Genomic DNA, 25768 nt, shown 5'->3' on the forward strand with positions numbered 1-25768 from the left:
GGCAATAGAGAAAGACTCTGACTCAAGAAAAAAAAAAAAAATCCATGATTTGAAGTCCCAACGCCTGGACAAAGGGTGGAGTGAAGAAGAAGAAGCAGCCAAAGGAATGACAGAAAACAAAAGTCTGTGTTTATTGATGTATTTATTTGTTCATTCATTCAACAAATGCATTTACTGAGCACCTACTATGCACTAGGCACTGTACTGGTTCTAAGCCCCGGAAACCAGGCACAGTTCCTGCCCTAATGGAGTCTATATTCAGTGGTAAATATATTTCAACCAAAAAATGACACCAAGAAACATAAAATGATAGTTGTGATCAGCACCTGAAGGAGAAGCACCCAGGGCCATATGGTAGAGAGTTGCCCTGGTCAGAGAGGTCAAGGAAGACAGCCCTGAGGAAGCCATAACTGAGCTGAGATTTGAAGAAAGGGTGAAACTTACAGAAGTAAGTGCATTCTGGGCAAAGAGCAGTTGGTGAGAGGAAGCGTGGCAGGTAAAAAGAACTGAAAGAGGCTGGGCGCGGTGGCTCACGCCTGTAATCCCAGCACTTTGGGAGGCGGAGGCGGGTGGATCACAAGGTCAGGAGATTGAGACCATCCTGGCTAACACAGTGAAACTCCGTCTCTACTAAAAATACAAAAAATTAGCCGGGCGTGGTGGCGGGCGCCTGTAGTCCCAGCTACTGGGGAGGCTGAAGCAGGAGAATGGCGTGAACCCGGGAGGCGGAGCTTGCAGTGAGCCGAGATCGCGCCACTGCACTCCAGCCTGGGTGACAGAGCGAGACTCCGTCTCAAAAAAAAAAAAAAAAAAAGTGAAAGAAGGCCACAGTGGTTGGAGTAAAGAGAGCAAAGCAGAGTATGGTTTGATCTAAAGCTGGCTAGGTAGACGGCCTATGGTCATGTTAAGGAATGTCGCATCCTACGATCATGGGAGGGCATACAAACATTTTAAACCTCTCAGGGAAGACATGAAAATCAGATGAAGAACTCACTCAGCATACATTTTGGGAGGTGGAGGTCAAAACGGTGGCAGATAGACCAATAAAGAGGCTTTTAAGGTTATCCAGGAAGAGGTGAAGGTAGCTTCGACTAGGATAGTGGGAGTGGAAGTAGGGAAAAAAGTACAAATTCAAAGAGGTTTAGGAGGCAAAATTGAATGTGAAGGGTAAGGCAGAGGGAAAGGTCATGGTGACTCCAAGTTCTGGCCTGCTTAACAATGCGGGTGACATAGGGAACAGCAAAAGATTTCGGAAGAATCAAGAGTTTGGTTTTGGCTATGTTGTGTTTTAGATGCATGTGAAACTTCCAAATGAAAGTATTAGGTAGGAAATTGGATACGTGGATCTAAAGCTCAAAGAAGAGACCTGGGCTGGAGAAACATTTTTGCCATGAATGAAGTATAGAATAAGAAGAGAAGACGGCCAAGTGCAGTGGTTCACGCCTATGATCCCAGCACTCTGGGAGGCTGAGGCGGGCAGATCACTTGAGGTCAGGAGTTTGAGAACAGCCTGGCCAACATGGTGAAACCCCATCTCTACTAAAAATATAAAAATTAGCCAGGCGTGGTGGCATGCACCTGTAATCCCAGCTACTCAGGAGGCTGAAGCAGGAGAATCGCTTGAACCCAGGAGGCGGAGATTGCAGTAAGCCTGCACTCCAGCCTGGGTGACAGAGCCAGACTCCATATCAAAACAAAAAAACAAAAAAAGACAAGACTATCTAGGACTGGGCCTTGAGTATTTTAATATGTATTGACCCGGGGAGCATAGGATAAGACTGCAAAAGAGATAGAAAATGAGCAGTCAGAGAAGATGAAGGTAACCAAAAGAGCCTTGCGTCACTGAAGACAAAAAAAGACAGTGTTTCGAGGAGGAGGGACAGTCAACAGTGTTGACCACTGCCGAGATGTGAAGGAAGGTGAGTAACCCTGGCACAAGCTGTTTGTCGAGCTGATGAGGTAGGAGCCCGCCTGGCAGTGACCTAAGGAGTGAGCAGGAAGTAAAAAGAGTCAACAAGTGTAGATGTTCTCTCTAGAAGTCTCTGTAAAGGGGAGAAGAGAATATGAAAGCTTGAGAAGAGAATATGAAAGTAAAACGAGTCAACAAGTATAGATGTTCTCTCTAGAAGTCTCTGTAAAGGGGAGAAGAGAATATGAAAGCTTGAGGGGAAGGTAGGGTTGGGATAGAGTTATCTCCACTCCCCCACCCCACCCCCCAGTGGGAGCCTTGTGTATACTTTAAATCTGGCAAACAGAATCCAGTTGAGAAGGAGAGATTAAATATGAAAACATAATGAGAGAGTGAGAGTGCAGTAGATGGGCAAGGAACTGAAAAAGAATAGATGACAAAGGGGACTAGCCTTTTGGCCAGGGACAAGAGGCAGGTAGAATTGCCTGGTCACAAGGTGGTCACAAATGGTGAGACTCTGTTGACATTATGCAAATACTGATGGAGAGTGAAGCAGTTGGGGCCAAAGGCTCCATGGTGCTCCCCGGGTTTAGGGTTCCGAGTGAAGTATTTGTGAGAAGTTGGTAAGGTATCACTAAAGAAATCCTAGCTCGGATATCTCAGGGATAATGTCTCTGCTCAAAATAGAAATTGCAGCAGCCCCATGTGAGTTCCCATAGACCTCTGCTGAGTTGAAATCCAGACCAGCCACTCTCTGAGGAAATGATATGAACCATGTTTCCTTATTCAAGGACGCAAAATAACTTCCCCACACCATTCTATTTTGCAAATGAGGAAACTGAGCTGCATCTCTAGCTGGGGCTCATCTCACCCAGAATGGAAGAATTTGGAGTTGGTTTCGGTCCAAGTTTCCAGTGTCTTCAAAAAGGTAGAATGCCCACATGGCATAAAGCCATTAACTGAGACACAGTGTCCTGAGACACCCACAATCCCTTGTGAAGTCACAGCAAGGAAGAAAATCTACTTTGTTTGAGTATCTTCTGGGTGCCAGGCTCTGTGTAGGTTGCTTTTGCAGACATTAGCTCATTTAATCCTCAAAATACTCTATGGCAACTGGATTTAAGCTTCTACCCAGGATGAGACAAATCGGCTTTGCTGCTTTGCTGGGAGCTCCAGGCTGCTGAATTTACCTCTCCACTGGCCTTCATGTATGGCCCCAGGCTAGCTGGGCCTGCCAGGCCCATGATGACATAGGAATTAGAGTGTATGGCAGGACATTTCCCTGAGCTTTTCCACACTTCCCCAGCCAACCCAATGGCTGGCAAGGGCTTATATTTTTATCTTCTCAACTTTTCTTCTCTCCAAGTTATGTTCCAATAACACCAAAATATACAAATATCATCTGACCATTTTTTAAAGGGGGTAGGAAGGGTTTATGGAGCACTTAACACAAACCTAATACGTTATTCTTTTTTAAGCCGACAATACTCACTCCCAGTCCCCACACTCAAAACATTTCTCATCTCTCAGTTGACAGTGCCAGAGCAAGCCACTGAGCAGGGCTTCAAGGAGGAGATGGATTTTCCAAGGAAGAGAAGTTAAATTATCCCTCTCTCTATGTCTCAACTGTATATTCAGTCTGTCCTGCCACTAGGGACCCTTAGGATCAACAGTTTTCTTGTCCCTAATTGCAATACCTCCTATGAGAATAAATCATTATTCAGCTTTGATGTCCTGAATTCCTATAAATTTGTTTTGGCATGGTTTTTTTTTTTTTCCAGCTTTAGAGTCAGTGATATGAAAAGCATTAGTAGAATGCTAAAAATTGACCACAAAACTTATAAAAGTAGTCCCTAAACAACTTGTTCTTAAGAATTAGTAGCTCCAACCCCAAAGAATCTACTCCTTCACAGGGCAAATGAACATGATGTGCCCCAGAGAGCCCTGAGGATTGCTGAAGTGGGTCAGAGACTCAGAAGCCTGCTCCACTACTATCAGAAGGAATTCCTACTTCCTTCCCTCTCCCACCTTCATAGTCTTTCCCAGCTTCTCCTCTCTCCACTCCCACACCTCCTCCATCCATGAAAAAGTCAGAGAGCCTTTCTTCCTGTGAGTTTACACCAGCCCGTCCCCAATTAACCTCAGTGATTAAGCAGTCATCAAAAATTGATTGAACACCAGCTACATGTGAGACTAGCTAAAACCCCTTTCATTACTTATCATCTGCCTAGCTCATTAAAAATGGGCAATACAGGCCAGGTGCGGTGGCTCACACCGGTAATCCCAGCACTTTGGGAGGCCGAGGCAGGTGGATCACGAGGTCAGGAGATCAAGACCATCCTGGCTGACGCGGTGAAACCTCGTCTCTACTAAAAATACAAAAAAAATTAGCCGGGCGTGGTGGCAGGCGCCTGTAGTCCCAGCTACTAGGGAGGCTGAGGCAGGACAATGGCGTGAACCCGGGAGGCAAAGGTTGCAGTGAGCCGAGATCGCGCCACTGCACTCCAGCCTGGGCAACAGAGTGAGACTCCATCTCAAAAAAAAAAAAAAAAAAAAAATGGGGAACACAGTACTTTGAAAACACAAACTGTAGCAATGCAGAATAATAATGATAACTAACCACAACCCTTCAGTCTGGGTAGAAAGCAGATTTTACTGAGATGGATCAAATTACCTAAGGAGTACATTGTGTCTACTGAATAAAGTGAGTCAGCACCCATACATGTATGCTATGTGTAAAAGTGATAGTCTTCATTCAGCTGTTAAGTCACAACTGGCATTCAAAGCCTGTTTCTCAAACACAAAGCCCTTGAAAGATTTTCCTCTTTAATATACACCCAACATTGTCTTATAAACTGGAATAATTTTAAGTTATGGGCTCTTTTCCCAACAAGATCAAGTAGGAAAAAAATAATGTGAACTTATCATATGTTAAATTTATTCATTCATTTCTTCATTGAGCATGTGTTCCTGCTTGCTATGCCTAAGGCATTATGCCAGGCACTGAGATACCAGGGCAAATAAGACAGAGCCAGGCCCATGAGTTCCTCATAGTTTAGCAGGCACCCACACCAGTTATAGCAACAAAGTGTTACAGGTACCATGATAGAAATCTGCATAGTCACTACAGAAAGGGCCCAAAAAGCCAGAGCTGGGTTCAAACTGTGGAAGCTCAAACTGCACAGAAGAGATGAGAAAGAGTGGATTGGCCAAAAATGCATGACATTTCAGATACATGTCCAAGCATCGCTTTTCTATACGGTCTGTCATTAAGGGAGTAATGTGTCCAGATACAAAAGAATTTGTTATTTCTGGCAGTAATAAAAGGCATGCTTAGTAGCTATGGTATTGGCTCAATCAATGTGTGTGAGATGTTTTTAATTGAGGTTGATGATTTGTATTTTCTTCTACAGAACAGTTCACAATTACTGACAAACATTTCTAGTTTTCAGCTAGCTGATCTACAAATAAAACAAAGCAGTGGTTCAACTCATTCTGCAACAATTTTCTATCCCAGTGCCTACCAAATTTGCACATCCTAGAGCTGTGACTTCACTATTTAAGATATATCTGGTGAAATCTGAATAGGGTCTGATATGATTTGGATTTGCATCCTCACCCAAATCTCAGATTGGATTGTAATCCCCAATGTTGGAGGAGGGACTTGGTGGGAGGTAACTGGATCAATGGAGGCAGATGTCCCCCTTGCTGTTCTCATGATAGTGAATGAGTTTAAAAGTACGTAGCACCCCCACTTTGCTCTGTCTTCCCCCTTTTCCAGCCATGTAAGATGTGCCTGCTTCCCCTTTACCTTCTGCCATGATTAAAAGTTTCTCAAGGCCTCCACAGCCGTGTTTCCTGTACAGCCTGCAGAACTATGAGTCAATTAAACTTCTTTACCCAGTCTCAGGTAGTTCTTTATAGCAATGCAAGAATGGACTAATACAGAAAAAGAGTGGGATATTGTTATAAAGATACCTGAAAATGTGGAAGTGACTTTGGAACTGGGTAATGGGCAGAGGTTAAAACAGTTTGGAGGGCTCAGATGAAGACTGGAAGATGAGGGAAAGTTTGGAACTTCCTAGAGACTTGTTGAATTGTTGTGACCGAAACGCTGATAGCGATATGAACAATAAAGTCCAGGCTGAGTTGGTTTCCGATGCAGATGAGGAACTTATTGGGAACTGGAGCAAAGGTCACTTTTGTTACACATTAGCAAAGAGGTTGGTGGAATTTATATTTAAAAGGGAAGCAGAGCATAAAAGTTTGGAAAATTTGCAGCCCAGCCATGTGGTAGAAAAGAAAAACTGATTTTTCTAGGTAGGAATTCAAGCCAGCTGCAGAAACTTGCATAAGTAAAAAGGAGCCGAATGTTAACAGCCAAAACAATGGGAAAAATGCCTAGAAGGCATTTCAGAGACCTTTGTGGCAGCCCGTCCCATAACAGGCCCAGAGGTCTAGGAGAGAAGAATGGTTTTCTGGGCCTGGCCCAGAAAAGTTTGAGTAACCTTGGTTGAGCAAAGTTGCTCAAACCCTGAGCAATCTCGGGACACTGCTCCATGTATCCCAGCCACTCCAGCTCCAGCCATGGCTAAAAGGGCCCCAGATATGTCTCAGGCCACTGCTCCAGAGGGTACAAGCCATAAGCCTAGGCAGCTTTCATGTGGTATTAAGCCTGCGGATGCAGAGAGGGTGAGAGTTGAGGCTCGGAAGCCTCTGCCTAGATTTCAGAGGATACATGGAAACACCTGGATGTCCAGGCAGAAGTCTGTTACAGGGGCAGAGCCCTCATGAAGAATCTCTACTAGAGCAGTTCAGTGGGGAAATGTAGGGTTGGAGCCCTGACACAGAGTCCCCACTGGGGCACTGCCTACTGGAACTGTGAAAAGAGGGTCACTGTCATCCAGATCCCAGAATGGTAGATCTACCAACAGCTTGCCCCATGTGCCTGGAAAACCCACAGGCACTCAACGCCAGCTCATGAAAGAAGACAAAGGGGCTGTATCCTGCAGAGCCTCAGAGGCAGAGCTGCCCAAGGCCTTGGAAGCTCACCCCTTACATCAATGTGGCCTGGATATGAGACATGGAGTCAAAAGAGATCATTTTGGAGCTTTAATAACTGCCCTGCTGGGGTCTGGACTTGCATGGGGCCTGTAGCCCCTTTGTTCTGGCTGAGTTCTCCTTTTGGAATGGGTGTATTTACCCAATGCCTATATGCCCATTGTATCTTGGAAGTAACTAACTTTTTTTTTTATTTTACAGGCTCATGGGCAAAAGGGACTTGCCTTGTCTCAGATGAGACTTTGGGCTGTGGACTTTTGACTTAATGCTGAAATGAGTTAAGATTTAGGGGGGACTGTTGAGAAGGGATGATTGTGTTTTGAAATGTGAGAAAGACATGAGATTTGGGATTGACAGGAGTGGAATAATATGGTTTGGATTTGAGTCCTCACCCAAATCTCATGTCAAATTGTAATTCCCGATGTTGGAGGAGGGGCCTTGTGGGAGGGTGATTAGATCATGGGGACAGACTTCCCCCTTGCCATTCTCATAATAGTGAGTGAGTTCTCACAAGATCTGGTTGTTTAAAAGTGTGTAGCACCTCCCCCTTCACTCTTTCTTCCCCCCTTCTCCAGCCATGTAATATGTGCCTGCTTTCCCTTCACCTTCTGACATGATTGTAAGTTTCCTAAGGCCTCCCCAGCCATGCTTCCTATACAGCCTGCAGAACTGTGAGTCAATTAAACCTCTTTTCTTTATACCTGGTCTCAGGTAGTTCTTTATAGCAATGTGAGAACAGATTAATACAGGATTTTAGTTTAGTTAATAGTATTATACTAATGTTAAGTTTCTTAGTTTTAAAAATCATACTATAGTTATACAGATATTAAAACTGGGGAACTTGAGGAAGGCAATATATGGGAATACTCTGTACTAGTTTTGCAACTTTTCTATAAATTTAAAATTAGTTTCAAGTTAAAAGTAAATAAATGTATGTACATAGATATAAATATAGATAGGTATATGCATATATTTCCATTTTTATGAGACCAGTGCTACTCAAAGTGTGTTCCACAAACCTTTTATTACCAATCATAGACAAGCTAAAGCTAAATATAGAAAATGGAAGCAAGCATTTAGAAACTTTTATAACAATTTGACATTTCTGAAATATTTAAGCATATGATTCTTTTCCTAGAAGTTCATTTTTATCACATTTTTTAAAAGCATCAGTCTGTATTAGGATTCTCCAGAGAAACACAGCCAACAGGATATGTGTGTGTGTGTATATGTATAGATAGGGATTTATTTTAAGGAATTGGCTCATGTAATTGTGGAACCAAAATCCAAAGAAATCGGATGGGGTAGATCTGCAGGCTGGAGATTCAGGGAAGAGATGCAGAGTTCAAAGGCAGACTACTGACAGAATTCCTTCTTGCTCAGAGGAGATCAGTCTCTGTTCTCTTAAGGCCTTCAACTGATTAGATGAGGCCCATCCACATTATGAATCATAATCAGCTTTACTCAAAGTCTACTGATTTAAACATGAATCTCATCCAAAAACCACCCTCACAGAAATATCCAGAATAACATTTGACCAAATATCTGCGCACTGTAGTCCAGATAAGTTGGTGCATAAAATTAACCATCATGTAGTCCATGACAGATTAAAAAATTAAAAAGAAAAAAAAAGTCCTGCCTTGGAGATATTTTGAGAAGCTTTGTGTCATATAACTTTTAATAGTCTACCAAATGGTTGTATTAATTTAAAAATTCAGACTAAGATTGCTTATTTCATATGGGAACAGGGAAAAATCCTGGGAGCAGTGTCCTGGCTGGTGTGGGAGAGGAAGATCTAACCACTTTTTAATTCTGACCAATGAGCCTGAACCATTAAAATCTACCTTTGTATTGCTCTAATTCAGAGTTCCCAAACTGTCTCATGTCACGGCATTTTGTATCCCTGTAATTTTTTCACTGAGTCCCTAGGCAAAAAGAAATACCTACCCAAAATTCCATTTATCCAGTAGTTAAGTCTCAACAACTTAGTTGTTTGAAAAAAATTATACACATAAATCGAAAGAAAAAAATTTATTTCATTCTTAAATACTCGGTTACTTTTAAAAGGATGTGTGTGCCCGAGGTCAAGAAATCGAGACCATCCTGGCCAACGTAGTGAAACCCCGTCTCTACTAAAAATACAAAAATTAGCTGGGTGTGGTGGCGTGCACCTGTAGTCCCAGCTACTTGGGAGGCTGAGGCAGGAGAATTGCTTGAACCCAGGAGGCGGAGGCTGCAGTGAGCTGAGATTGTGCCACTGTACTCCAACCTGGCAACAGAGTGAGACTCCATCCGAAAAAAAGAAAAAGGGATGTGTATGCCAATTGGGTACCAAATATCTTCTCAAATCTTGGAACCCATGTGGACACAAGCACCTTCACCTCCTATTCCACAGTGATTTTCTCCGGGTACTTGCATTTTACAACAACTGCTGAAAACTCAGCTTCCCAAAGACAGGACATTTTTTGGAAGAAATGTAGCACAATCTAATGTTGGAACAATGAACTACCTTGAGCTAATAGTTCAGTTGATATCCAACAGATGTCAAGTGCCACTATACTTCCTTGATATTTAAACTATGCCACAGGCCCCTCTAAGTTTGCTGCAAAGTCTTGGGTGCCTAGGACACAGTTTGGGAGTCATGACTCTATTCTTTTCCCATTTTTAATTCCATTTTCTCTTGTGCAAAATAAAAGCATGTTCTTTAAGTGTCTAGTAACTACCTCTGTTAAACCTAAGGTTATGTAGAATATAACACTTACTGTTATGTCATAACTCTGAGCTTTCACTGCTAGCAATCACAAGGTTGTGTATTCTCTTTTCATTATTTATCTGTGGTGAACATAGCAGACGAGATGACCTCCAGTGGCCAGGCATCTCAAACATATGCCTAAGACAGCACAACAAAATATTTTGCTTTGTGTTATATTTAAACCAGAATACAGTTCTTAACTATGTTACTTTTTAACAGATAATTAGATAAAGACTGAAAGAAGCACAAAAATACATATAATTTGGTATACTTCTCACTAACGGTTAACCATTTTCAATCATGTCTTAATCTAATTCTGATTTTTCTGACCAATTATATTTATTTCACTCACCCTAAATTCTTATAATTGTAGCCAAAATTCCCTTAGATCATAAAAGTGACTCTGACAACAGTTCTTTGGGGCTTACACACAGCTTGAAATCAAAAGCCTTTGTTTTCTCCCTCTGGGTCAATATTTTCTCATCATAACTGCTGTCATCATCATCAGAATATGAACTATTTATCTTGTTTGGCCAGTGTCAATAGTTGGAGAAATTACTTCTCTCTGTCTCATATTTCTAGCTTTCTCCTGTTTGATTTTCCGTAGGCAGAGGAAAGGAGAAAGAGAGAGAAAATCTCTCATATCCCCTGCAAGATTGTTCCTTCCTAACAACAAGAAAAGACTCCCTCCCCCGACCTTTCTGAAGCTTCTTTTATCTACTATTACTAGCAGCTACATACATTGATACAACCTGTCTCTGATATTAAGCTCCTGTCTTGTAATGGAGACCATATTGCCTTTCCAGAGATAAATCCAAGCTTATCAAAACACTTTTGAAAACCTCTTTCATAATAAACAGAACACAATTTCAGATAGTGGCACAGAGTGACTTCGCACCCTAGGACAGAGGTCTGATGCCAGAATGCTGTACAGTGGTGCCCTACCCACGATCTCATTTTCACCAGCCTGATGCTGAACCTCTCCCTTCTTTCTTGCTGGGGCTTTTCTATAAATCAGTTGTCAACAAATATATTGGATTCTTTACATTTTGATCTACTTAACATTTTGAAAGAGGTATTCACTCAACTGCAAGTTCCTTTCCAATTACCTGGCAGGGTTTGGTGGGGAGCAGTTAGCTGGATACCTGTTTGAAGCAGGTGTCCCAGAAGCCACCTTGCTGTGCATAGACGTCAGCTGGCATACAGCCTTCAGTAGGAAGGCTGATGGAAGGTACGCAGTAAAAATTAAAAGCCTAGGAAAAGTACAGGACTCAGAGCCAGAGCAGAGTAGAGCAGTTGAGTGATGGTTCCTTCTGAGAGCAGGGCGGGAACAATTTCTTGCTCTGCTCCTGGGGATGAAAGTAAAGTCTAAACTTTTTTGCAACAGTGACTAATTCCCCATCAGAGAGCATCCTGCTATTGCAGAGCTAATTTCATGAGTGGTAAATGAAGGGTCTCTCAAAGTGAGAGCTAACAGAGGAAGAAACAGAGAAAAAGTAAAAGCAAATCCCTAAACATTACCCACATTGCAAAACAGAAAGGAATTTTCAGAAGCAATGAGAGAGAACGGCCCACCTCCAGATCTCCCTCAGACATGTTTTCTTCCTTTCTGACTCATTGAGTTTCTTTAGGAAAGCCTGGTGAGAAGGGATTATGAAGCAGGCAAGGGAGCCAGCCTTTTCTGGCAACAAAGGGCATTTGGATTTCAGAATCTGCAAATCTTCAAGAGCAGACCCGGTGTGCTAGTGTTCTAGGCTGGAGTCCAGCAGCAGTTCAGCTGCAGATGAAGCAAATCAGCTGGTTGGTGCCGTCAGCCCTCTGAGACCCAAGGACTTTCCTGGTGTTACACCTCTCTGGAAGTTTAAAGATGTTGGGACAGGTTTGCCTTCTGAAATGTGCAAATGTCACCAGCCAGGAGTGGCAGATGCCAGGAGGCATCTGAAAACAGATCTCCATCTGGCCATGGGCTAGGCTTCCTGGGACACAGATTAGAATAGTTTGAAACAAAGGGGCGGAAGCACCGGCTAAGCTTTTCACATATTGTTATGGTCTCTGGGTCACTTCCTGCCTTTGGAATTTATTTCCTTTCCAGGTTCAGCAAAATTCAATGAATGACAAGAAAGAGGTTGGGGTTTGTCTTTGCCTCTGGCCCAGTCGAGGGACAGCTCTCCCTCTGTGAACTTGTACCTCTGCAGTGGTTGCATTCTCCCGCGCTGTTTGTTCACACCGAGCCCAGCATGGGGGAAGCTTCAGGATGCAACAATAAATTAGGGAAGGGAGCCATCTCCAGTTGAGTCAGATAAATCCTCTTGTTCCTAGAAAACAGAAAAGGAAAGAATAGATTGGGAAGGACAAAAATGATGTTTTATCAAGGAGAGCTCTTTCTCACCAGCTCCCCATTCAGAGATGCAACCAGCTTTGAAGGTAGGAGGCCAAACGTGGCTCCATGCAGTCGCGCCTCCCACCTCCTGGAGTCAGCCAGTAGGCCAGATAGGTACACAGGACAGTGACATTTGCTACACAACAATGATCTGCTTTGTTTTCTTTTACCAGTATTTAATTTGCACTTTGTTCCAACAGGGACTTCAGGTAGCAATAATTGCCTTTCTGACAGCATTTTCATGCTCATTTTGGGCACTTTGAAGCTAACATGAATGCATACTGCAAAATCCTTCTGCAGCCCCTGGCAATCCCTGTACATCCACTGCAGTTCTGCAGTGCAGAGACCCCCAGAGGCCAAGGCAGACACTTTTGCCCCAACAGCTGCAGGACCCTATCAAAACTTAATGTTGTCCCTGCTGCCCCTGTCATTTCTTTGAGACAGAGTGTGTCTCTCTGAATAGTGATCCACCGTCATGAACAAGTTCCTTCTGAAAGCCAGCTCATACAGCCCTTGTCAGGAAGAATCTCGTAGAGCGTGTCCACATGTCCAGAGTCCATCTCTCTCTAGACCAAGAGGTCAGAGTTCATAGCTTTAGAGGAAGGGGTAATTTTTGCCCCCACCTTCAGTCTAAACACAGCTAAACTAGCAGCAAACGCTATTGTAAATACAAAGGAAGTTGCAACTAGTGATCAGCCTTTCTCCTGGTGCCACTCGATCTCCCAGAAATAAGAACTAAAGCTTCCCCGCCATCAGTTTAAACAATCTCTTTGCTCGAGGCTGCAGTGCCACCACTGTTGAGAGCTAGCAGTGACAGGGCTGCTGCCTTGGGTTATCACTGTGGCTCAGGCGTCAATCAAATTGACCTTTTCAAATTGCACCAACACATCTGGCATTCACAGAAATGGTCTCCTATGACCTTCACAACAATTGTTCCTAACCACTTTAGGAAGTTCTGGGGGAAGGAAGTAAGTAGGTAGGGCGGAGAGGGCTGTATAAATACCAGGGTCAGGAACACCTGTAGAGTACGAAAGCAACAAGAAGTCTGCCCAAGAGTCCCAACTGTCCTCCATGAAAAAGCGCTCTGTCAGATTCAGGCATTATGTTTCCATATAAAAGTATAACCCGGGTCTGGGAAATTTATAAGTCATTACTTTTAAACTTTACAGAATCTGATTGCACGGGGCTGGCAGGGAGACAGGAATCTGCATTTTTATCAAGCCCACCTGCTGCTACTAGTACAGGTGGTCTGTGGCTCAGACTTTGGAACACTGTGCTATAAGGAATTGTGAGTCACTGTCAGGTTAGCATGGAAGAACTGGTAACACAGATGAACATTGCACCTGGATTCCAGGCCAGGCTTTGGCAGGCTGTATGACCGACCCTGGGTAAGACAATTTAATTCTCTGAGACTAAAATCCTCAGGACTAGACAGAAGACCTTCAAAAATTTAGAAATAGGTTCTAAATTATGGCCCAAAGGCCTACAAATTTGGAGCGCTGGTCCAAACAGAAGGACCAGGGTTCTGCAGGCATGCCCTGAACACTCACTGAAGTTCTTCATTGCAGAAAACTCCAGCAGCCAGGGTGGAACCTCTTGCCCAGGGCTGCAGTCCTAGAACTCTGTGGTCATGGGATGCAGTAAGAACTGCATCTTTGCTCTCAGCCATTTCCAAGTAGGAGAAAGGGAAAGGAAGAAGATTCTATTTATGTAGTGCATTATATGCATTATTTTTTAAATTCTCACTTAACCCTAGTATCTTTAGTCTCCTTTTGAAGATGAGAGAATTGAAGATCAAAGATGTGAAATAACTTGCCCCAATTCCCCCAGGTCTCACGGCTATAGAATGCTTGAACTGAAATTTCAATTCATGTCTTCCAAGATCCAGGTTCCATGTTCTTTCCACAAAACCATTCAGAACTGGAAGTTTTGCTGTGGCCATCCTGAAGGCCTGGCTGTTTGGAAACCCTCCAGATACCCTCACCTCTCCCTGACATCCATCCCACCCCTGTTCACCACTCTACTTCAGAATCTCACACACCCTCAGTCTTTCCTCCATCCCTGACCTCCAGCTGATCCCTCAGCTGCACTCATTTCTTATCCTTACAACTTCTTGACTCCCAGTGATTAAAATACAACAGCTGCCACTTCTCCTAGGCTGAGGAGGATGTTTCTGGCCCACAACTACTCCAGCCACTGACTTCAAGATCAAGTCAGCTGGGTCCTGGAGAACTCAGTGTATCCCTAAGGATTTTCATGAATTGAGAATCTTTAAATAAATGCTTAAGAGGCATTTGTGTACTTACTGATTCTAACCCACACATACACAAGCACATACACACAAACAAATACACACACACAATACACATACACATACACACACAGAGATCTCTTCTCAACTCAGGGCAGAGATATAGAAAACCCTGGGGGAGAAACCAGTGCCCTTCTATTAGGAGATGACACATCAAACTTCCTAATAATAGTGATTATTCTGGGATGCTGGGCACCCCCTAGTGGAAGTAATGGAGAGAGAAGACAGACTGTTTTGATGCTGTTCTCAATAACCCATTCCACCCACAACTTCCTGCCCCTTCGCTGCCTTCTCCTTCCAGCCCATCTCACTGTTCTTGGAATGATTCATTCTTCCCACGATGATTGGGCCTTTTGCCCCATAAAACCCTCCCTCTCTTTACAGACATAATGGACTAAAATTAAGCAGAAGGCAACTCAGGCAGAACAGCAGGAAAAACTTCCTATGGGGAGAGCTCTTGAAATCTGAAATGACCTTATAAGGCAAACTAAGTAAGACCTAACTGCGCTGGGCAGAACAATAGAGAATATCTCAGAAAGATATTCTTGGAGATGAAGAGGATGAGGGAAAAGCTATTTCCCTGATTTCATATATTAATGCCCCCATCCAACACTCTCAGACTGATTTCATGGCAATAGAAATGCCCTGTGCTACATCTAACCCCTTTTAAGGCCAAGAGCACACCCAATATTTATACATTTGAAATAGACAGATGAAGCCTGTCCCAGCAGAGTGGCAGCTTATCCATGAACTGGGCACTATGTAGCACTGTGGGACATTCTGAACATGTGTGTACTAATACCCACTCTTTTCAAGGCCACTGCTGTAGCTCCCCACGACGGGATGAGTCCTACTATATTGTAAACAATAAAGTGTTTTATGAGTGTTTACGTTATACCAGGCTCAAGATTCGTAAGCATTTTTAAGACATTCCCACATCTAGTTCAGTCCCTTCTCCAAACAAGGGCCTTAATAAAAGATAGGGAGAATAACATATTTAAGAGCATGCGCTAAGAATCCTTCTGGGCGTATTCACAGTTCTTATTTTAGTTAAGTATTTGATAACTTGCTCACTGGGTAAGGGGCCAGCCAGTCTCATCTTGGGGACCAGTGCCTGTCTCTAGTAGATGTGACAATTACATAGCACCCGCCTTCATGCAGAGCTTTGGTTGTTATGATCTTATTCATTCCTAGATTTGAGTCATCAGCTCATTAGTGCCCATTCAACTTAGCCTTCCTCTGATGATTCCCCTAAAACCTTGCTCATAATTTTACTGATACCAGCACAGGATTTTCTCTGCTATGCCTCCTGCTTCATCTGGAGCCTAGTGACTTGGACAGTCTAATCTCACAACTGCTTACAATGTTAATCCCTTTCATCTCTTCTTTTAGAACCATTTGGTGATGTTCATCTTTCTGACAACCAAGAACCTTGGAAGAATCTCTCGCCTCAGGCGCTCCTATTTTTGTGCCTAGCTTGGCTGCCTTCCAAATCACCAGAGGCATCATAGAATGCAACTGTCTGTGGAGGGTTGGAGGACAAATTGGACACAAATTCATTGGATGGCTGAAGGAAAAAAGAAAGGTCAAGGATGCTCCAGCTTGGCCAGCCTCGCAGGCCTGACAGCAGAAGCTGGAATTCTTTCTTTTATAACTTGGGCTTGAATTAAAGGCATTTTTTTTAGTCCAGAGACCTTTGGCCTTCACTCCAAACAGAACACTCAGTGGGTGGAGCAAGGCTGTCTGTTGGCAGGAAGGGCACGCTGACCTCTGGCCCTAATACCTTCCCTAACCTGGAAAGACACAAAAGCTGTGGTGAGTTAGCTGAGCCACCTGGAGTGCTCTGTCAGTATGTAGAATGTTCTAAATCATGTAAGGGGCCCTGCCTTTGTAAAGAAGAGTGGTGATGTGTTTATGGGCTCAGAGAAGAAAACATATGGAGAGAAAATGAGAATTAAGAAGAATAAACCTAACTAGTGGCTGCTTTGGGTGTCTAGAAGACAAGTAAAACTCAGAAAAGAGGCCCCAGTTCTGAGAGGCAGAAATAAGGGAACTTCCACTACATCTGTCTCTATTTTCAGAAGAGATAAAAACCAAATCATAAATCTAAAGATGAAGGTACATTCATCTGGGGAGAGGACTAAACAAGCTGTTATATTTCAAACAGCTATTAGGATTGCAAAAATGAACACTTTTAACTTGCTAGTGGAAGCATTTCTTTCCTGCAAGTCACCTTGGATCAGATTAGACAACAAAGAGAAGATAATAAAAAATTATTTTTTTGTGCAGGCTAAGAAGCATTAATTTAGGTTCTTTGTACTAAGCTAGATTCCTGTCCTGGATGCTTTCCAAGAAAAAGCAAAAAGTGAGCAACCAGAACAGTTATGGGAAATTCAAGTGTGCGCTTTGTTGGTAAGGATGAGAACGGGGGGTTCCGCTGGCCCAGAGCTGCAAACGAAATCAATGGTCTGCAGCTTGGGAGGTGACCAGAGGACCCAGGCCACTGGATCAGGCACTCAGAGAGCCAGCATGAGCCTTCAAGGCAGTGCTTGTGGGCAGGAGGACAGGTCTAAGCTCCCTGCCAGTGCCTATGGCAAGTTGGATATGTATCTGCCAGTATCCCCAAGGGAAGGGGTTCTGTGCCAGCTGGAGCTCTCTCAGGAAAGACAGATAGGTAGCTCTCAGATGATGTCCAAGGAAACCAGGTGAGGGCTTGAATTGTTGCCAGCGAAGCAGGGTGTGTAACACCTGAGGAGGCTAGATGGGGGTCAGGAGCATTCAGGCAGGGAAGAATGGGTGTGATGTGCCCATGAAAGGTGGGTGTGAGCATTCCAGGGCCTAGATGTTTATGGAAGAAGTTTCTATCAAAACAGAATACAAGGCACTCTCGCTGTCCTAAAACCTTTTCTCCAGCTGAGTTTCTGACTCTTTTAAAGCCACAATATAGGCCAGGCACGGTGGCTCACGCCTGTAATCCCAGCACTTTGGGAGGCCGAGGCGGGCGGATCACCTGAGGTCGGGAGTTTGAGACCAGCCTGGCCAACATGGAGAAACCCTGTCTCCCTTAAAAATACAAAATTAGCCAGTCATGGTGGCGCATGCCTGTAATCCCAGCTACTCGGGAGGCTGAAGCAGGAGAATCACTTGAACCTGGGAAGTGGAGTTTGCAGTAGGCCGAGTTTGTGCCATTGCACTCCAGCCTGGGCAACAAAGAGCGAAACTCCATCTTAAAAAAAAAAAAAAAAAAAAAAAAAAAAGCCACAATATAAGGACATTCTCAGGAACATTGAAGCTACGAGGCCGTAGATTGAACAAGATGGCCAAATATGCCACACGGAGCCAAAGAAGCAAGGCAAGCCTCTGCAGAGTCCCATTTGACATGAAGAGGCAGATACCAATGTTTCTGAATCATAGTAACCGAAGTTAAAGGAATGACTCCAGGTCATCACTACCTTGATTTCCTTTCCCTCACTTCTGGGAAGGTCTTAAAGCCCTCTACAGTGTCTTTCCACCATTTATTTCCCCCCTTGCCTTTCTTCCACTTATTCCCAGTGGTGAGCGGGGGCCAGTTTATACCACCTCCCAACTCTGTGTTCAGTAATTTACAATCAGCCGCGATGGGAGTGTTTATGCCTTAGAAATTGGAAAATGCTGCAAATCAGAGCTTTCTGTTTTTTTTCTGGAGAGCCAGTTGTTAAACAGCTCCCAGTACATCCTGCCTATGACTGAGAGTTTTTGCATGGGAGGAAGAGGCCCTGTACTGAGGCGGACAATGTTAGAAGCCTGGGGAGGGGAACAGAGAAGCCCAAAGTGCTGGGTGGGAAGTGGTGAATTGCCAAGACTGGTTCTGCCTCCCTCACAGACACACACACCCCAGCCCCAACCCCAGCCTTGGGTTCAGTATTTAACAGTCATTCAGTAAGAACCTGTTCCATATCTACAGGGATGTGGAGGCAGCTTTCTATTGATTTAGAGGGCTGGATACCTTCCTGCTCAAACATTTTTTGAGGTTTATGGTACAAAATATAATAACCCAGGTACACACTGTGTACCTTTCTGTGTATTAGGCTATTATACCATGCACCATATGTTGCATATTATCCATTTTCCTCTGTAGATTTAAAGGTTTCACATATATTCAATCTTGCTTTTCCTCTTCCAACCCCCCATGTAACAATGTGTGTTCCTCTTCCCCCAAATGTGCTTCCCGTTGACCTTTGGACTCAACATCTTGTCTATTTTTAAAATGTTCCTGAGCCAGATAATTATTACAACCTCTAAAGTAGAGTTATTTGACTTTAAGGTACATAAAATCACCTGGGGAATCTTTTTCCAATGCAGGTTTGCATTCAGTTTTGACCCCATAACTCTCTCTCCCTTCTACTTCTTCAACTTTAAGAAGTCCCAACTATACCTCAGGAAGAAACAGCCTCTCACAAGAGATTGGACCAGGAATAGAAGTCTGAACCAAGCAACCAAATCTATACCCAGGTGGGGTTGGATTCCCTTTCAAGAATTTGAAGTAGAATGCTGTCCTAGCCAGAGTTCCTCATCCCCAAAAGCAGAGCCTGAGATAGAGATTTGCAGGCAGTAATTTATTTAAGGATCCCAGAGAATAGAAGTGCAGGATATGGGAAATGAAAAAAGAAAGGAAGAAAAATCAGTACAAGGGTCTGTTATTGAACTGGGCATGGCAAAGGGCAAGCAGTGCTCCCATTCTGTAGGACCTGCTAATGAGCCTTCTGACAGGCAACTCTGTCCATCTCAAGCATTTATCCAGCCTTTCCTTTATGAACAGTACTGATTAAATGCTTGATAACCCTTTATCTTCCAGTTTTCAGATAGTGACTTCATTCCTTAGCATCCTCCAAAAGTCACCAATAAATATTATTTTAGTATGATTATGAACTCATGAGTTTAAATGTATTTGATATATTTAAATCCATTGCAGTTATTATTCTAATTAGTGCTCAAATTATCCCATCTTTGGCCAATGGAAGCTTATTTATGCTAGCTCCTAGTCTTTTCGGTACAACTGCAGTCATCTTTGATAGCATCCTTCCTTTCTGGTGTAATAAGATACTCTAGAGCAGTTCTATTCAATAGAACTTTCTATGATGATGGGCATGTTCTTCATCTGTGCTATATGATACTGTAGCCAGTAGCTACATGTGGTTATTAAATATTTGAAATGTGGCTAATGGAACTGAGGAAATGAATTTTAAATTTAATTTTGATAAATTGTATTTCAAATAGCCACCTGTGACTAGTTGCCACCATATTGAACAGCACAGCTCTAGAGTAGCTTTTTGTGTAACAAATGAAAAAATTTAGGTACAGAGAAGCAGGACTTGTCCGTGATAGAATTCAATCTTTATCATTAGAACAGTGCAGGGACTGACTGCATCTAAATAATCTGGGAAATCTGTAAAATATTGATTTCTGAGCCTCTCCCCCAGATATTCTGATTTATCATATATGAGGCGGTGCTCAGGAATCTGTTGTTTTATCGTTGTTATTTTAATGTTACCATGTGATCTAATGAGCAGCTTTGGGAACCACTACATTAGACAGCTGGAATGTAATATTTATGTTACAGCTATGGTTCATTGAAAATCATTCCAACGAATCAATTGTACATCTTTAACTCCATATGGTCAGCTTTAGAACTTCTCAGAAGACCATAGCACTCTGCCAGTTATGTAATCAAGAGCTACAGGTGCTTGTAGAGGTTTGCCTCTCCCCGGCTTCAGCACAGGCCTCATTCATCCATAATTTAAAAAGACACAAAACCAAGCCAAGAGTGAACAGCTTTCCTCCTCAGACCAGCCATTAGGATCTACTGTGCCACCTGTGTATGTCAAGAACTGACATTTTACCCTGCGTGCACAAAACAAGCTAGCCTGCCACAGATTCAGGTTACTGGCAGAAGACATGAGACTCCTGGGCCAAAGGCAAAGGACTTTATTTCACTCAGCACAGCAAGCAACGTGAGATTTATGTTCATATTAGTTCTTGCCCCCCAAGGTCCAAGAGGGTAACATAGAGTAGCCCAGTAGCACACACAATGGATTCCATCATGGCCGAAGAACTCCAATAATTTATAATGAGCTACAAACAAACTTGCTCAACTTTGCCCCAAAAAGAGGCATCGTCTTTATCATACTATGCAGCAAGCAAATCCTCTCTCTGTTCCAGAAGGAGATACCACCTCTGTCTTCCAAGGCTGCTTTCCAATATGCAAACATGTTTGAAAAATGCTATCAATGCTTCTGCTTGAAAATATGAAGAAATATGAAAGACCTATGGAGAACTGTCTCCCCCAGTGCATATCCCAGGGCACAATTCCTGGCCCATCTGCAGCATGGTGAACCCCTAGAACCAGAATAGAAATCCTAGAACCTATACAGTGTCTATATAGAGACCCTTCTATTCCCTCCCAGCTGTGATGACTTTGGATGTGGCTCTGTCCTCTGGGGGGATGTAGTAATGCATCCTTAGAGGAGCAGTCTCTAAAGTCAGTCTATCTGAATTCACATCTCAGCCATGACACTTCCTAACTGTATGTCTTTGGGAATTGTATGTAACCTCTCCCTGCCCCAATTTTCTCATCTACAAAACGGGAATAGGTTAATACCTACCTCAAGGTTATTATAAAGATTGTATGAGATAAAACATGTATTTAACCCAAGTTATATAGCAAATTATCAGTAAACATTAGCCATTGCTATTACCACTCATCATTATTAATTTTTTCTCATGACTTTTCCCATCATAGTGGAGCCACCTGCTCATAGAGAACCCTGGCACCCATTGGCTTCTTCCTAATCCTAGATTACACTTCCATTGCAACTTCAGAGCCAATTTAACACCCTATTGGGTTTGCTGTATTCCAGCAGTGGGTGAGTTAGGGCCCGCAAGCCAAACTCAGTCTGCCGCCTGTTTTTGAAAATAAAGTTTTTTGGAACACAGTCACACCCATTCATTTACATATTTTCTTGGGCTGCTTTAGTATCGCAATACCAGAGTTGGGTAGTAAAGCCTAAAATATTTACTATTTGGCCCTTTGAAGAAAAAGGTTACCAGTCCCTACTCCATTCTGTTCAAAGACTATATACCAACTACATCCAACAACCTTTAAGATGTGTCGTTGATCAAGAAGACCAGGAAAGGGTGGCAGTGAATTACTGCTACCTCTTTTCATTAGAAAAATAACTCCAAAGTACTATTAGGAAGGCATCAGTTTAACGTTTTAGAACACTGCTTTGTATTACTCTTCGTTGAATTGGATTGTTTACACTGTCCATCAACTGGCCATTTAACAAGCAAAACATTAGTAAACAGTCTTTGTGTAAGAGTATTAACTCAAAGACAAAAGACTTTTTTAAAAGGAAATTTCCTTTTGTTAAAGGATTTTATTAAAGAGTATTCTAAAAAATGAATTTGCTTTTTAAATAAGAGTAAATATAGATAGAATTTATCACTTTCATTCTCTCCACAAATATCCTTAACTGTTACTAACCCTCAAATGAAGACAGGCATTAGATGAATATTTATGATGGCCATGGTTAATGAATATTATTCATTAACTATGTATTTAGTACTAGGTTTCAGAACTGAGTCATGAGATATGTTTAGTCATTATAACTGAATAATATGTTTAGTCATTACAAATGACTATATTAACCCCTCAGCAATGAGAATGTCAATATCCATATAAAATTTTTAACTTTTTATAAAACGCCCTTTCAGAGCAGAGACAGAAAGTTATTTGACAAGCTGTGACTAAATGACACAGATAGATTTTTTTTTTTAATTTTTATCTATTTATTTATTTTTTGAGATAGAGTCTTGCTCTGTCACCCAGGGTGGAGGGCAGTAGCACCATGTCAGCTCACTGAGACCTCTGCCTCCTGAGTTCAAGCGGTTCTCCTGCCTCAGCCTCCCGAGTAGCTGGGATTACAGGCACCCACCACCACACCCAGCTAATTTTTGTATTTTTAGTAGAGATGGGGGTTTTACCATGTTGCCCAGGCTGGTCTCGAACTCCTGACCTCAAGTCATCTGCCCGCCTTGGCATCTCAAAGTGCTGCTGGTATTACAGGTGTGAGTCACCGTGCCTGGCCAATTGATGTCTTTATCACATTCAGAGGCCAGACTTTAAGAGCCTTCTGAAAAACAGCCTGAAACCCAAAAGTGCAAAAAGGGAGAGGAAGCAGAGAGTGTTTAGTGTTTAATAATTTGTGGGGTTTTCTTGTTTTTTTTCTTTTTATAGAGATGGGGGTCTCACTATGTTGCCCAAGCTGGTCTCAAACTCGGGCTCAAGCAACTCTCTTGCCTCAGCCTCCCAAAGTGCTGGGATTACAGGCATTAGCCACCATACCAGGCTGGGGGTTTTTGTTATGGGCCAGGGTATTGTAAAGTTCCCCAGGTGATTCTAAAGTACAGCCAGGTTAAAGCCCATTAATCCAGGCAAATTCCTACTGAAGCCTAGGGGTACACTTCAAGTCTGCTGCCCTGTCTGCAGCCAAAAGCTTCTCAGAGGCCCCCAAATCACAGCAAATAAACAACTGACCCTGTATGAAAAAATATATATATATTCAGAACTTTCCTTGGATGGGTGGGTGGGGATAGGTTTGGGTGCGTTTGTACGGCACCAAGGATAAGAATTTAGCCTTTTCAAAGAACAGAATAAAACTTGAAATATTTAAGATCTACCAGCCCATAATATGGGCGTGATGTAATCCCTTAATTGGTGGTGTACCTTTGGCCTAGTTAGTATGCTTTGTCCCAGTGTTTGGGAATGTGTCCTCTTAGCCATCCTGTTCTTGGTTTAATATTCAGCAAGATGACCACCACTATTTAGAATTCGCCTGAGAGAGTAGCCCCAAAACTAAGGATTTGGCATGCTCCCCCTTATCCCTTTGCCGTGGTGTTGCAATTTAAAGTGCTTCTGTGTTGTCTCTTCCTTTGGGAATTTCCTCTGGAGCAGGAGATTAATCATTATGCAAATATTAAATACTCTGAACATTCTAGAAAGGAACGGAATTTGTTTAAGCAATCCTGTTACTGCTGTTTAAGTGAGAGATGACAAACAGCTGTTGTGATTTTTCCTGCATTCAAATTCTACTGCGCGGTTTGCATTATATCAAATTATATTTAATTTTTCCTTGAGATTCATATGTACCTCTGCCAAAACTTCTGGATTCCCATGAATCTTCAAACATATCGACCATCACCCAGCCTGTTTGCACCCACTCCGAGACCTAAAGGCTACTCTGGGAAAAGATATATTAAAACATTTCTCTCTCGGAATGTTAGTTTGACTGAGATGTTATTTAGATTCCTGAAATAGCCTAAATGCTTGGGGTGATCTGAAAGGAAATGCTGCAGTCTAATGTTGCTAATAAATAGGGGAAGTCATGCTCTCTCAGGCACAGCCCTAAGGGAAAAACAAAGTCCTCACTTTGTCCTGAAGGTCAAAACTCCATGGCTTGGCTTGTCTTATTCTCTCCCTCTGTGTCCTTGTCGGTTTCTAAACAATAGACTACTGGTTAATAATTCCCTATATTAAAACTCCCTGTTCCAATCACAGTGTGGTTTCTCTCTTCGGGTCTGACCCATACTGATATGGGATCCTTGCTAAACGCTGAACGCCCCAAGGGCAAAAGGCAGGGCTGGGACCAGGGTGAGGCAAGTGAGGCACACGGCTTCGGCTTCGGCTTTGGGGATTGCAGGTCATTCAAGTGCAAGGTCACCCGAGAGTGAGTGCCTCCTTGAACAGTGTACCTTAGGTCCATTGCTTCCCTCACCTTCATCTATACCCTGCTCTGCCATTTTCCTTATTTCTTTTTTTTTTTTTTTTTCTTTTGAGACAGAGTTTCACTCTTGTTGCCCATGCTGGAGTGCAATGATGTGATCTCAGCCGACAGCAATCTCCGCCTCCCGGGTTCAAGCGATTCTCTTGCCTCAGCCTCCCGAGTAACTGGGATTACAGCCATGTGCCACCACACCCAGATGATTTTGTATTTTTAGTAGAGATGGGGTTTCACCATGTTGGTCAGGCTGGTCTCAAACTCCTGACTTCAGGTGATCCACCCGCCTCAGCCTTCCAAAGTGCTGGGATTACAGGTGTGAGCCACCACACCTGGCCTCTTTCTTTCTTTTTTTTTTTTTTTTTTTTTTTAAACAGAGTGGGCTAGTACCTCCACAGAATTCTAGCAGGTGCTCAATTAGCATTTAGTGAAAGACTGAATTACCTTTTCTTTCTTGGAATCATTTTCTTAATTCAGTTTAAAAAAAAATTGAGTCTGGGCCAGGTGCTGTGACTCACAACTGTAATCCCAGCACTTTGGGAAGCCCAGGTGGGAAGAATGTGCTTGAACTCAGGAGTTCAAGACCAGTCCAGGCAACATGGCAAAACCCCATCTCTACAAAAAGTACAAAAAGTAATGTCAGTAATTAGTCTTTTGCGGGGGGAAGGGGGTCCAAAGTCACAAAACTCGAGCATTGCCTTTCTCTGTCCCAAGAGCCAACCAAAAGCCAAAGTAATCGAGGTTTAAGAAGGAAGACAAAAAGCAGAGCCATACCATTGATCTCCTTTCTCATGAGGGAAGATTGGAGTCAAATAAATACTGAATCACATATTTTGTTTTCATTTTTAAAAGTTAGAACTTTACTCCAATTCAATAAGAATGGTTAGTGCCCCTTTCAAGTTCTAGGAATTATGATAGGCAGTAAAGATGAAAAAAGAAGATATCCTCCTTGCTCTTAAGCAATTGAAGGTCTTGAGGCTCCCAAGGAGGGAAAGGGCAGGGACCTGGCCAGGGAATCCTTCCCAGAGGAGAAAAAGGTATTGGTATTGCCTATGCACTGCGGAAGTGGAAAAAAGAAGAATGGAAGTCACTAATTACTTGCATTACTCAAGTGACTACAGCAAGATGGTGCTTTGTCTGAAATTCACTACTAGTGTATTTGTTCATTTTGAGTTTGTCTTAGTCCATTCAGGCTGCTATAACAAAATGCCACAAACTGGGTGGCTTATAAACAATGGAAATTTATTTCTCACAGTTCTGGAGGCTGGAAGTCCAACATGAAGGTGCCAGTGGTTGAGTTCTGGTGAGGGCCCTCTTTCAGGTTGCAGATACCAACCTCTCACTATTACCTTACATGGAAGAAGGGGCAAGCTAGCTCTCTAGGGTCTCTTATAAGGGCACTAATCCCAATCATAAGAGCTTCACCTATGAGGTGAACTAATGACCTCCCAAAGGCCCCAGTATCCTAATACTATCACTGTGGGGGTTAAGATTTCAATATATGAATTTGGAAGGACACAAACATTCACTCTATAGCAAA

The 25768-nt window shown here is 42.9% G+C and overlaps 1 protein-coding gene across 5 annotated transcripts in view; it reads right to left on the minus strand.

Moving 5' to 3' along the window:
* LOC134737807 (uncharacterized) overlaps positions 1-25768 on the minus strand; it is a 179447-nt gene that overhangs the window by 82936 nt on the left and 70743 nt on the right. For 3 of the 5 annotated variants that reach the window (XR_010123120.1, XR_010123117.1, XR_010123118.1), the window contains exon 4: positions 11910-12037. The gene's annotated coding sequence lies outside the window, so the exon portion shown is untranslated. Of the gene's footprint in view, positions 1-9732; positions 9861-10831; positions 11072-11909; positions 12038-25768 lie in introns of all 5 variants that reach the window. The other 2 variants (XR_010123114.1, XR_010123119.1) reach the window with 2 other exon arrangements.

Source organism: Pongo pygmaeus, chromosome 12 (genome assembly GCF_028885625.2).
Source record: "Pongo pygmaeus isolate AG05252 chromosome 12, NHGRI_mPonPyg2-v2.0_pri, whole genome shotgun sequence".
Taxonomy (NCBI): domain Eukaryota; kingdom Metazoa; phylum Chordata; class Mammalia; order Primates; family Hominidae; genus Pongo; species Pongo pygmaeus.